At 37.9% G+C, this 14,960-nt stretch overlaps 1 protein-coding gene across 1 annotated transcript in view; it reads left to right on the top strand.

Moving 5' to 3' along the window:
- The first annotated feature begins 2,045 nt into the window (after nt 1-2,045).
- Nucleotides 2,046-14,960, top strand: part of LOC127988081 (protein phosphatase 1 regulatory subunit 29-like) — a 60,257-nt gene continuing 47,342 nt past the window's right edge. Inside the window, exon 1 of the mRNA XM_052590609.1 lies at nt 2,046-2,229. The gene's annotated coding sequence lies outside the window, so the exon portion shown is untranslated. The remainder of the gene's footprint in view (nt 2,230-14,960) is intronic.

Genomic DNA, 14,960 nt, shown 5'->3' with positions numbered 1-14,960 from the left:
TCTATCTTTTTGTCACTGACTTTATGTGGAAATCAATGTAAAGAAGTCTGATAAATACTTTTGGTAAACTACGAGATGTTAAAAAGGAAATTAATTGTGAGCACTTCAGAATAACACGTACAGAAAATAATTTTTTTTTTGCTTGTCCACACCCTGTGGCTTATTATACTGTACTTCTTCTTCTTCTACATCTTTCATTCTGTCTTATCTGACTTTCCGATTTCCTTTCATATCTGTCTGCCTTATTCAAATTACATCACACATCATCTTCAATTTCGGTTTCCTGTCTTTTTCTCACTTTCCCTCTAATAATAGTTTCCTCTTCATCTCTTTTTGTTTCTTCCTGACACATTGGTTGATGAAAAAGGATGTGATGTGAAGTACATATGTGTAGTTTTTTCAGGTTTTGTTAACTGGTAGAGATTCTGGAGTATCGTGTCTATTGCAGTTACACGCTTATGTGATGTTGTTGTGCTACATGGTCACAGAAATTTATAGTTTGCATTTTTAAGCATTGCATTACACTATATGCATGTGCTGTCTGAGGGACTGTTTCTGACTGCTGTCAGAGAGATGTACACATGTGGAGACAGCTTTTGCCTCTTTATAGGCCTCGAACGGTTAAATATTCAGACTTGTATGTGTCAAAATGCTCATCTTTGCAAGTATCCTCATAAACACAGTAATTAAGGTCTTAAGTGAAAGCAAACAGCTGAGAAAGAAAACACATATGTAACAGTAAATTGGATCCAGGTAGCTCTTAAGATGACAGCAGTCTAATATACCGGCTGTCTTTCATCCAAGTTAATCAAACAACAAAAGAGGGAAAATCTCTTTCTGCTCTTGACTAAATCACTTTCGTAACTCTGAAAAAAAAAAAAATTTACACAATGAAAACCATGCTGTATTTCTATACATTTGATTACTTTATACAATGTATTTACCATTTCATATTTATTTGTTCTTCTGTGTCCTATTGGTTGTAATTGGTTTCTTATTCTTATTTAATTGACTGGTTGTTTACTTGTCTTCAGTGCAATATTTGTATTTATTTTTTTGATATTGGCATTGGTGACAAGAATTATAACATTTATTTGGTATCAAAAATTTTGATTTAATAAAGACCTCTAAATTAAGGGTTTGCGATAAATATCGTCCGATAATTAATGCGCATCTCGTCAGTAAAGACGGTTCTCTAATCAGCGGTAAATTCCATCAGGTGTGCGATTTCACATAGAGCAGCTGTTACTACACAGAGCCGTTGTTTACTGACTAGCTGCGCAAATAAACGCTGATAATGAACGTGGATTTGCGCAGCTAGTCAGTTAACAACGGCTCTGTGATTATTTATTTATCGCGCACGCCTAATATAAATAAAAAATAACTAAAATGTGATACTGTTATTGAGAAATGAAATTCATGAATTCATATCTTGATGGGATTTTGGTCATATCGCCCATCCCTAACTGAAATAGTTTGTCAAATGATCTAACTCTTAATTGGTATCATGGCGACATTTGAGAGGTAATGTAACAAAACAGTCCAGTCCGTTTTGTCCCTTTGAGTGGGACTGTGCCTATTAGAAGCAAGTAGTTTAGGAAAAATTGTAAATGTATTTTCAGTTTGTAGATATGAACAGGCCAGTTTCGCCACACTAAATTTAATCTAGCTCTTTGCTTTTTTTCAGTTGCATATGTTACATTTACTTATCAAGTATTCATTAAGATGAAAGCATCTCTCGTTCTCAAATTCGGTCTAAATTTCAAATCTTTTTATGTTTACTGCCAGACGTGATTGTGTGTGCTTTTGTACTCTTGGAAAATCACAGCTTCTATGCTAAGGATAAAAATAAAATAAAATGATTTGATGCTGTTGACAAATCTTCAGGCCGTAGAATGAAGTGTCTGTGTGTGCATGATAACCAATTGTGATCGCTTGGAATATTGCATGTACTCTGTTGAAATGTAATCAAAGTCTTATTTTTCTTTTCCTCCATTTTTCCCCAGTGGACTTTCACAGAAGATTTGGGTGTCTTGAAAGCAGGGTCTTCCCTGGTTGGTTGGGAAGCTCTAAGTAAACAAAGCTTGTTACAGTGGTATACCTGACCTTTGGATCTGAAAAGTGGCAGCAGAGTCCTATTGAAACAAGAAGCCTCCAGAACCATCCAAAATATCATATAATGATGGAATTCAAATTAAACCTTGAATACTGATTTATTAGAGTGAAAAGGTAAGAACTTTTTAAATACCACAAACCTCTTGTAACTAAAAAAAATGCTATTGCTCTTAAACATCAGAACTAATGATAATAATGCAAATGTTGTGCTAAATATTGTGATGTTCTTGTGTGGAGCACCTACAGCTCTGCATATTATTCTGAATGTAATTGCAAATAGTGCTTTATCATTTTAGTCTTAAAATGATAAAGCACGATTTAAGTAGGACTGGGAATTGTTATTAATTATACTGTATTTCTGATTCAATAACTTACGTACGTGTGTAAAATTTAATTAAGTTTATACATTTAGCAGATGCTTTTATCCAATGCATTCAGGCTAATATTTTTTTCCTAGCATGTGTTCCCTGGGAATTGAACCCACAACCTTTTGTGCTGTTAACGCAATGCTCAGCCACTTAGCCACAGGGTCACACAGGATGTGTACTGATTTAATCAATAACTTTTAAGTAATAGTTAGAAGTTATTTCATTTTGGGTACTTTAGTAGAGTGTTCCACTTGTGTTATGTTCAAAAGCTTTTAAAAAAAAAAAAGTTCAAATCATTAATTCTTGATTCTCAAACCTACTGATAAATGCACCCAGCTGTGCCAGCATAAACTTTTTTTATCCAGCATGTAATTGTCCCAGCCAAAGGTGCAGTTTGCTTTTATATAAGAATACCTTGTATTGCCTCATATCTCTCTCTTTGTCATTATCTCTCTATTTGTCAGGCAGTCATGTGATAACTTTTGGTCTGATGCTCAACACATACAAAAACACACTTACTCAGAAATCACCGGACAGTCCCTGCTGTTCTCCTGCTGTGATTTCTGTTCCGACTCTGTGGTTCTACCGAGAAAGTCTGCTAGCCAATGGGGGGAAAGATACTATACTTAAGTCTGTGTGCACTGTATGTGTGTTGGTGCTGAGTGTGTTCAGCACACTGTAATAAAGTAGTGTTACAATGAACCGTTCTCCTTTAATAAAGAGAAAATGTGTTAAAATCTTTTTCAGCTATATAACGTTCATTAAAAACCATTGTGCTTTTTGTTCCAATGACAGCCTGCACAATGGCAATAGAAACGTCAGTTAAACCAAGAACAAAAAACTAATATACATCATATATCCACACTGTAAGTAATGTAGGTATTAACCTATGCTGCCATGGCTGCAATAATGGCTTGTATGTGCGTAAAGCAGAGGTATACATTTCGCATAAATAAGAAACCCAATATTTGTTCATGTGTTATAGTGCTTTTTCACATTTGCCTCGATTCCCAGTGGTTCCAGAAGGCGGGATTTATTTGCTTGCTTGTCTTCAGCTCCAGTTGCTTCTAGGGATTTTCTTTTGTTTGACAGAGTTTGTAGCTTCTCTTGAGGGTTCGGAAGCAAAGGGCCAATCATTGTATGGTAGCCGTCAGTCAGTCCACGTTTCAAAAACTTGGATTGTGCATGCTGAAAATATATTCACCTTGTCCCTAAGGAAAGAGCCAAGAGAAAAGAGGTGAAAAGAAAAACATTCTGATCAGATTTTTATCCTCACTGAAGGTACACTTACTACAGGGACCATAGAATAAAAAGTGGACTGAAAACGAAATGGTTGTTTGTTGCTTGCATCTTTGCAAGTGTTGTTCAGTTGTCAATCATCATTGTGCCTTGCACCAGAGTGTGCTGAAGACACAACAGTGATAGAACAACGCTTGCAAGGATGCAAGAAACTGGAAACCTTTTAATTACCAGCTCAGCTTTAGCCTGAGATTGTCAAAATCTGGTTCACATTTTGTTTATTCTAGTCAAGAATTGGAGATGGGAGATAGCCTAGCTGACATGTAAAACAACCAAGCTCAAATTAATTTGCTTTTGTGTAATCTGGTGAGCCTTGGCAAATCCAGCAATTAGTTCTTTCTCCAGAAGAAACTGGTTGAATCAACCTGGTACCTTGCAAACATGAGTTGGTTTCAGAGCTGACTAAAAGAAAAACCTGTGTGTCTTTACTCACAAAAGTTGCAGAAATCCAGCCAATCAGATTAGATCTTAACAGATCGAGAAAGTCTAGTTTTCTTTACATTTTGCATATTCTCTGAGCCTCCCACTGAGACTAACCACTAGGTTACACCATCTCATTTTAAACTGCATGGTAGACAGTTTTAAGAACCCCTATCTCCCAGGGAGCATCTCAAGGGATTGAGGTCTAGTGGGTAAAGATTTAGGGTCGTACACTCAACTGTGATGACTTGCTGACAGAGGCTCTTAGAGATTTTATCTATTAGCCCTTTTGGAAAGCACTGTAACTGTGAGTGTATGAGTGTCTTCTCTTCACTGTGTATCGTCTTCATCTCCTTCCATACACCAGTGCTCCTGTTAAATCTACTTGTCGGCACCCCAGATTGCCTTGGTGACATGTTGCCTCTTGTGCAATAAGGTGCTCGTGAGTGTGTGTTGCCGCATGAGAGAGACTGCTTGGCAAGCTGGGAACAGCTGATACATGCTAGTTTCATTTTTTCGGCAGCTCCGCCGAAGATAAGGGGCTTTCGGACAGACTGTTTAGGACTTTGTGTGTGCGTTGGGTTATCCAAGATAAATTCAGGCATGTATGGGATTGCGTTATTGGCCAATTCCTTTCTTCTCCCTACTTCTGTCCTGACTCCTTAGGCTCATGGCAGCATTTGTTACCTGGTCGTCTTACCGAGGGCTTCTTCGCCTATTAGCAATAAAGACCAATTTGACTATCATGATATAGACTTGCCCAGTTCTTCAAAACCGAAACTCTTTTGAGACTTGTTAATGAGAGCAGTGGGTTATTTCCTGCTATGTTTGTTCATTTGTTTGTTGTGTGAGAAACCGAGCCAAACCCGATGGAGTGGAACCCTGCCAGTTCTGGTGGAATGTTTCCATTGACCGTTCAATCACTGGCTAAGACACCTGTCTGGGGACCAATGAGAGGGAGTTACCGGGCAGAGCTCCACCCATGGCCCTTAGGATTCCACGCTAAGCTATTCCATCTCTCTCTAGTCAATGGTTAGCCAGCACTAGTTGCCAGGTGCTAGTTCCCCTCTCCAGCAAAGCAGTCAGGCATGTTGGCAACCCTATTGTATGCAAACCTCTCTCTTCAATAAACGTCCATCCTACATTTCCCCCCTTTAACCTCGCTGCTTGAGCCAAATGCCTGCACTTCACCTTCTTGTACAGCACCAGAGTTGCTATTGCTGCTCAACGTTGGGGTGTGAGGGAAAAGGCTGGTGCCAGATCAGTGTAAATTGGCATCCTCTATTGGTTTCCAGGGATGGGGAAATCTTCTGTGGCTTCTCCACCCCAGTGGCTCATCTGCATTAGCGTCGTGCTAATCTTATTAGCTTCTTGTTATTGAATCCTGCAGGATTTTTTTTTTTTTTGCCTGCTGCTACGTGATGCTGCATATTATAGTTCTCCCTCTGCTGAGCCGTAGGATATAGAGGGGGAGAGAAGAGACGAGGAGACAGGAAGCAGAAAGGATGGAAAATCTGACCAGCCTTCCACTTAAGTACAAGTTCAACGTAATATATCCTTACCTGTCATGTGCTTGAGCAAATCGCTCACTGTGGGAACGTTTGCGTGTTTCCTGGCTCAATGTTGCATATCTTTTTTTTCCCCCTTGCTTCAAATTGAAGGCTTTTCTAAATCATTGCTTTCTCAGGGGAAACACATCAGTCTCTTTCCCTCTCTCTGTCTCTTTCACTCTCCCATCTAAAGGGAATAGTAACCTTTTTCCCTCATATGTTTAATAGCCTGCGCATTGAAAACAGCAATTTTTATTCACAGCTAGCTTAGACACGATGTGCATTTGAAACCATAGTAAATGCATTTGAATTACTCGCAATTACCTTGCATCCAGTTTGGTTATTAACGTATAAACTGACCTGCTTTTTCATCTTTACTAGGAACCCTGTGTCTGTGTGAGTTTAATGATTGCTATTTTTGCCTTGAATCAGTCATGTCTTTTACAACCAGTTCAATGAATGCAGAGAACTTTTTTTTGATACAAGCTGTATTTTGTCCCATATTTAAACAAAAGCATATACGCAGACAGTTAAATAATAACACATATATTTATTCTGTGAATGGGCTGTCTGAGGCTGCAAAAATAGCACAATTTTGTATAACAGCAATGCAGAACATGGTTAAAAACCAATCCAGTTGACTCTGTGGCAGCTGTGGGGTAGAATACATCTCAGACATCTGTGGCTTACACGTGACTGTTGTCCTGCTGCTCTCAGTAATTCTTCTTGGTTGGAGCGAAATCAACTCAAAGTGATTAATGACCAGATGGGTCTGAGCTGAAGATGCCACTCGACCTCTTGAATTCTGCTTGACTTTGTAAACAGTCGCTGTAAATTACAGCTGTGCTTTTGATGACCACAAGCAGAGACCACATTACCCAGCACTCTGATCCCTGCACTGTCACTTTTATTTAAGGGGGAATTGTAGAATTGAAGACTGATGTGGGGTCAGTTGCTCCTCTACCCCACTGTGAAGATCATTAGTAATTGCATAAACCCGTCCCAGAACAGCTTTTTGTAGTCCACAAATTAAGTGTAGGCTATAGGAAAAGATTTCATTAATTACATTTTTCAGTTTTGTATGTTGTTATAAGAATACATGGCACAAATCATATGGAACTTATAGTGTTTAAAGATTTTTATTTAATTTTTTTACACAAACCGTGAACACACACCCGGAGCAGCGGGCAGCCATTTATGCTGCAGCACCCAGGGAACAGTTGGGGGTTCAGTGTCTTGCTCAAGGGCACCTAAGTCGTGGTATAGCCAGCCCGAGACTTGAACCCACAACCCTCTAACCACTAGGCCACGACTTCCCTATCTATTGTATAGATAGATAGATAGATCAGGTAATGTCAGTGTTCTCATTAGGTTTTCATTAATGGCAATAGCACTGATTTGTAATAACATAATGAGCAAATAGCGATGAACTAACCCCTTTACGGTCATTAACACAAATAGGACATAACAATAATCCAATTGCCGGCCAGTCATTGGATTTTAGGGGTTGAGTTAGGGTGAGAGGAAGGAAAGGTATTGTTCCAGGAACAGTAACGGATGTTTTTCTCGGAACATGTGTAAATCACATTGTGCTGAGGGTATAACGTCATCCTGGACTGTATTAGTATCACTCTATAATTGGCTTTCTCTCGCTTCTGCTAGTCACGACTGGCACACTCACCAGTGTGACTGGCACCCCCCCACAAAGTCCTGGTCATATTTCTCTCAGTATGTGTTTGCGTCTGTTTTTGTCTGTGACTAAGAAAGACTGTGAAAATATAACAAAATAGTGACGATACTCTCAAAAAACAGGCGCAATAAAGAGGCCAGAACAGGAGGAGATAATAATCACAATGGCGGCACATCAAAACCATAATGAGACAGACGGCACGGCATGCTTCAACAATGCAGCTGTGGAGTGGCACGGTTTTTTTCCTGCGGTGGGGGGTTAAGGGGGCTATTTTCAGGCTGGTTTGATCAGTTGGTGGGTGGTCTAGGCTTTGTTCTCATCAGCTGTCTGGTCGCACTGCTGGAATTACAAAAGGTTTCAAAAAAGAAAGAGAAGGTATGAGAAAGAAATATTACTGGAGTGAATGGGAGCGAACGGTGGGGGAGTAAAAGAATGAGTCAGGTGGATGAAAGGTAGTTGAATGGGAGAGGAAATGAGAGGAGGGAAAGGATGATAAAGAGCGAAAGGGCAGGTGATTCAAATGAAAAGATGGAGGTGAGGAAAAAGGAACATGGACTGGGGCCATAAAAGCAGGTGAATGTGGGAAGAAATACTGTAGTCAGAGAAAGGCTGTTCCTCAATTTCAAGAATGCAACGAATGGACTTGCGTTCTTGTGAATGCCAGTCATGCCAGGATACCTGAATGAACTCTGAAGGACATCAGGACTCGGAACGGATCTTTGTGAGAATTGAGGTATGCTGTGATTTTGTTGCTTACGTTATGAGGATAAAAAACATTCCAAAAGTTCCAAAACCACTCCTACATTATTCTAATAATACACCAACATTACATGTTATCCATCACTATACCCCAAAAATTTGATAGACAATGTGATAAGATAAAATTTGCACGTATTCATCTTACACTTTGGTGCTCTATATCTCCTGCCTGAAGGCATCAGCTCATACTCCTTCTGTAGAATAAGGCTTGGGTCACCAATCATTTTAAGCTTCCTAACAGACCTCTTAAAAATGTCCTGAAGAGAAAGTGAGGACAACATACCAATTATATTTCCAGCTCTTCTAACCACATTTTGAAGTTGTGATCTAAGTTTAACAGTCAAATTGCCAAACCATATCGTAAAACACGTTATAGATTAATGCTGACTAGCTTGTGTACAAACATAGTCCACTTGATGACTCCACTGCAGCTGAGAATCAAAGTCAATACCTAAATACTTATAAGTTGTTACCTGCTCAACTTCCTCCTCATGAACTAATACTGGACTGTGATTACCCACCAATCTTGGGTCAAAGATTATTTATTTCCTCACACCAATGCACAACCCAGACTATCTCAACTTTTTTGTCAGCAAACTGAGTACCGTATTTTCCAGACTATAAGTCGCACTTTTTTACATAGTTTGGCTGGTCCTGCGACTTATAGTCAGGTGCGACTTATTTATCAAAATTAATTTGACATCAACCAAGAGAAATGAACCGAGAAAACATTACCGTCTAGAGCCAGGAGAGGGCGCTCTAATGTTGCTCAGTGCTCCTGTAGTCTACACTGAAGACATAGAGCGCCCTCTCGCGGCTGTAGACGGTAATGTTTTCTCTTGGTTCTAAATAAATGCGACTTATAGTCCATTGCGACTTGTATATGTTTTTTTCCTCATCTTATACTCAGGTGCGACTTATTCCGAAAAATACGGTATAGGTGTATGATCTGAAAATTTGATAATAGTTATTTATGTACTGATTTCTACAATTATTTTCTATATAATGTAAACATCAGTATATAAAAGCAGAGTATTAGAATAGAACTCCATCAGTTGATGATGACTTATTTCGAGAACAACGAGAACACAAGATTCAATATTTAAATAGATGAAGTCAGGCTTATAGGGCATGGAGGCACTGTGTTCTACTTTGTTTTTTGGGCAGGTTAATGTGTTATTGTAGGCAGTTACATCCTTGTTTAACTCTCAAATGTGTAGAAAAGTGTGCTGGATCTGAGAGATAGGTAATCCCAGATCTCCTGGAGGTTATAATTAGCTTAATTTTAGAACAACATTATATCCTCACCACAATACAAAAGCAAACATGATAAAAAGTTTTTGAACAAGACTGTAGCTTGCATTAAAGGGATAGTTCACCCAAATAGCAAAATTATGTCATCAATAACTTACCCTCATGTTGTTCCAAACCCGTAAACACCCCAAACCCATGTTTACTAGTCAGTCTATTGTTCGTTATCTGGGTCGGTTCGGTGTTCATCTTCAGTTCTCTCCTCACAGCAGTTCAGTCAGATACTGTTTGAGTACATAAATTACTCCGGGATATTTGTTTGTTTTAACTCCGAGGGAGTGTCAGCCACATTAAAAAAGTTAACAGCTTAAGTCATTTTTGGATTAATGCATATTGGAGATGCAAACCATTTAAAACGATTCAATTTTGGTGAACTGGTTCAAAAAGATCTGGTTACATGGAATGATTCGTTCGCGAACCGGATATGACAAACTGCTTTGTTTTGAACTCTCTCACAACAGACACGAAAGAGAAGACAATTCTGAAAAAAAGACGTCGTTTTTGCTATTTTTGGACCAAAATGTATTTTCGATGCTTCAAAAAATTCTTACTGACCCTCTGATGTCACATGGACTACTTTGATGATTTTTTTCTTACTTTTCTGGACATGGACAGTAGACCGTACACACAGCTTCAATGGAGGGACTGAGAGCTCTCGGACTAAATCTAAAATATCTTAAACTGTGTTCCAAAGAAACTGTGTTTCTTACGGGTTTAGAACAACATGAGGGTGAGGTATTAATGACATAATTTTGCTATTTGGGTGAACTAACCCTTTAAGGTTGTAACTTGCAATCATAATAACGTCTGAGCCCTTGGCTAGTAATGGAGATGTTTTCTCTCACTTACTCATTGAAAGTTTGTTAGAAGCACTAGATCATACGAGATCCGATGATCAAAAGAGTTTGTCTGAAATGTGTGAAGTTCTGCTCACATAATGATTATATTTAGAATGTAATTATTGTGACTTCTTCTACAAGATCAGAGAATGTGTACAAGTGCGAGTGACTGAACAGATACCGCATTGCATTTAAGTATTAAAAGTTAGGAGTTGGGTGGCCGCCTCGTCTCGATTATATGTTATATGTTTCTTCCGGCTTTCATCAGTTGGTCATTTCAGGGCAGTGAGATTGCACGCTGATTTCTCATCATTAGTTCCCCATGGCCTTAACCTCCCCTTCTCCCCTCAACTTCTCATCTGCTGTGAAGAAAAAAATAAATAAATAGAAATAAAACATTTTTCCTCCTCCTCAGGCCTGGGGTGAAGATATGACATCCAGTCCTGAGCATCTACAGTAACTGAATTTTAAAAGCATTTTGATGCTTGAAGAAAAAGTATTATTTCATTTTGCTGTTATTCCAAATAAATTATTTTTGTGCAAGCTTGTCCCCCTCACCCCCACCCCCCCGCATCACAAAGTTCAATAGCGCTTTATTTTTTATGTTTTATTCATGAGAATTGTGACCTAACTTGTAATAAAATACAGGGGATTTGGACTAAAGGCAAGGTCGTTTCTTTATTATTATTATTATTATTTTGTTGTTGTTGACTTTTTCCATAAGCTGTCTTAAAACGGCAACACTTATGGCAAACTGATGAAAAAAATACCCCCCCCCCCCCAATTTTTTTTTTTTTTTTTTTACATATAAATAAATAACTAAATAAATAAAAATTATAAAATAAAATAAATCATCAAAGGCATTGTTATAATGGTCACATTTCGTGGCATTAACCAGAGAGAGAATTATAAACCAGTGTTTACAAATAAATACATTTTCATCAATTATTTGTAATTATATTCATTACAATGCAGTTTTTTTACTGTCTAAATGGTTAAAAATAATAATAATAATAAGTTGAAGTTACTAACTGTAAATTGTATTTTTATTATTATTAATAATAATGCACATTTTTCTTACATTTTAAGTGGTCAATAATAACACTACTAGTAGTAATTTGTTTTTGTTAGATCTAAATCCTACTAATAATTAGTGATGCTACTACTACTACTACTACTACTACTAATACAAATAACAATGGAAATGTTTATTAAAAAAAATAACTATTATTACTATTAACAACTGCTATTCATTTTCATTATTATTATTATTATTTATGCAAAGTTTTGAAACCTAAATGCTATATGATCAGTAATAATAACAATATTAGCAATAATAATAGTTGTTATAATTGTAGTTTATAAAAACACAAGGGGAAAAACAGAATTGGAGCCTGCATAATATTTATCATGCTCACAGAAATATCAAATTTAAAAATAAAACCGTATCAGTTTATTTCTGCCTCATTTTTTCAACTAAATGTTGGTTTGTTATATACCTGAATTTTTATTTACATTTTTTTGACATCTATATTTTCACCTTTTTCTATCTTTCCTTGTTATCAGGTCATCACATGAGTAAATGATGTACATCATGCAGTAAATAATACAATACCTCTAAATACCATTGCACTGTATTTTCTTGTCATTTGTCCTCAAAGGAGTATCGACCATTTGTCGTTGTGAAATGCACCCGTCACCTCTTCGGTCAAGCCATCAATTATGCTGAGCATGTTTGCTTCTTAACTAGAGCGAGCGATCATTACACTGAATAATTAGCATGCGTATCCACCTCTCTCTTCACTCCACAGGGAGAGGAAGAAAAGGTGAAAGGTAGGGAGTGAGGCGTTAATTGATATACGTTTTGCTCCCTTACGACTTACTTTTATAGGTTATCACCGAACAGACGACTAATTTAACATTAGCAACAAGGGAGGAGTGACCCAACCAACTAATTAAAGGCTCACCGAATGAATAGAAACCTCGGGTACTAGGAGGATATGGCATATGGACCTGGTCCTGAAGCATCTTGTCTTGAGTGAAAAGCTCCCGGAGGAGGCATTTTATGAAAAAGGTCACACGTAATGGGCTGTGTCATGAGAACCAAGTGTGTGTGTGTGTGTGTGTGTGTGTGTATCTTGGTGTTTAAGTGTGTATGTGAGTACCTCTGTTGTAAAATGTGATGATAGATGATCTCTTGCACCCAAAAAGAGAAGTCTGTTGTTGTCATCCTCACTCAGTAATGGGCACTAGTGGGATCAGGAGACACAAACTGGCAAAAAAAGTCCCCAAATGTACCTAAGGGCCTGATCCTCCAAAAGCTATCCCAGTGTGCTCTTCTGCTCTCTTTCTTCATTAATGCGGACAGACAGGCAGGGAGCCAGAAGAATGGGGTATTTCACAAAAGTCAATGAGGTCTAAATGCTTACATTTCCTTCTTAGGAACAGGGCATGGAGTAAATGCTTAGCTTTATCCAGTGTTGGAGAAACTACTTTAAAACTGTAGCTTTTCAAGCTATACTACGTAAGTTGTTAAGCTACAATCAAGCTAAACTTTAAAAACAGTTGGCTACATTAGCTGCAATATGCGATGATACTCATCAGTTTATGGCAGCTAATTAAAAACTGATGGACAAATCTCCATTCTTTAATATTACTTCAGCCAATAGTAGCTAACACCAAACAGCATTATTTCCAAAAGTTTTGTTTTGTTTTTAGCCATTTATTGCATTGTTAGAAGACATTTTAGGAGAGTTTGATATTTTTTGGCTAATGTTGTTCGCACAAACCTATTTTGCTCTATAATAGCTAACGCCAGACGGCATAAACTTTTGGTATTGACATTTCTTGTCCATCACCACTAAAACAAACCATTGTTATAGCCATTTATTGCATTTTAAGAGACATTTAAGGAGAGTTTGTTTGATGATTACCTCAGGTAGTTTGGCTAATGCTGTTACCGCAATAAATTGTGACAGAAAATTGCAGTGCCATGGCATTGATGTTTTTGGTCTGTTTACTTTAAAACAAGCAGTTGTTAAAGCCATGCAATTTTAGGAGAGTGTGTTTGATTATTTCCTCAGGTTGTTTGGCTAATGCTGTTGGCGTAATATACTATGATATAGTTCTGCGCAAAAAATCACATGTGATTGTCATGGAAAAATCGTCACTAAAGCCAGTTCTCTGATTAGTAGTAAATCTCCATCACGTGTGTTCAGATGGAGCAGCCTTTAATAAACAGAGCCCGTAGTTCGCTGACAAGCTATGCAATATTGCGTTCATAATCGCAGATGAATCACATTCAATTATGAACGCGATATTGCGTAGCTTGTCAGTGATCTACTGCTCTGTGTATTAAAAGGCACTCCATCTGAACGCATGTGCTGGAGATTTACTACTAATCACAGAACCGGCTTTACTGACAAGATGCTCATGACAAATCCCATGTGGTTTATCGTGCAGCCCTACTATGCTAGTAAATTGTGATACAGCACTTTGATAATTGGTCAGTAATCAGCACAAACTCTCGACTAATGTTTCTTGTCTTTCTGCTAAAACAAACAGTTTCTATCCATTTTTAGAAACATTTTAAGAGAGTGTGTTTTATTATTACCTAAGGCTGTTTTGCTAATACTGTTACCACAATACATTGTGACAGAAAATTGCAGTTTAGCACTTTGTCTTGCTAACCTGTGTCTAGTAGCTTATTACAGCTAAATCTCCTTAGTTTTGAAAAATGTTCAGCAATGCTACTGAAAACTAAGTTTGTAGCATCTCTTCTACTGTCTACTTCCCTCTGATCCTGTGTAACTGAAGCAAGTTTCACAGAGTTTGTTTACACATACCTAATTAGCAGTTATAGCATAGTTGATTGTTCATCAATGTGTACACTAAGTACACTAAGATTGGACCGTATCGCCTTTCTGCAGTTTTATAGCTGTTTGTGGAGAAATAGGATATGTTGGAAAATCGTCCTGAGAGAATAACCTCCCGTCGGAGTAGGATGATTGCTTCAGTGTGGACATAAATGAGAAAAGCATTGCTATTTTTCGCTAAGGACCGCTGAGTAATAATGAAAGTATTTCAGGACTGGGGCACACCATTTGTGATCTGATTTATTCTTTATTCCTGTTCCTTTCAAGCTGAATCACAATGATTAGCTCAGGGTGACTCTGTCATGGGTGAAGAGCATTTAACCCAGCGAGGAGACTGCTAGCTGTTGTTATCGCCGTATTGAAACCTTGCCACTGGCTTTTTGAAGAATATTTTGTTCTTATAATCGCAGGGTTCAGATTATCCATTTGTTTGAGAGCCATTTATACTACTTATTAGAAGTTTGAAAACCTATTAATTAGAATAACTTTTCAGTTTATGGCCACAAACTTACACTAGCATATTTTGCATCGCTAGCATCAAGTTTATGATGATACTTGCTAACATGTTTAAGCTGGTTATCTTGATTTTTTTGATTACTACAGCATTACCAAGTCACAATATCTAGCTCTCGGTCATGATTTATAAGTTGTTTCATGTGCAGGTGACTTTCTCAGGTTAGCCTCAGGATTACGGTTGCCACCTTCAATACAGAAACATAAGGGATGCCTGGGGG

The sequence above is a fragment of the Carassius gibelio genome, chromosome B22 (genome assembly GCF_023724105.1).
Source record: "Carassius gibelio isolate Cgi1373 ecotype wild population from Czech Republic chromosome B22, carGib1.2-hapl.c, whole genome shotgun sequence".
Lineage (NCBI taxonomy): Eukaryota > Metazoa > Chordata > Actinopteri > Cypriniformes > Cyprinidae > Carassius > Carassius gibelio.
The sequence above is the reverse complement of the archived record's forward strand: the minus strand, read 5'-3'. Positions and strand labels throughout refer to the sequence as shown.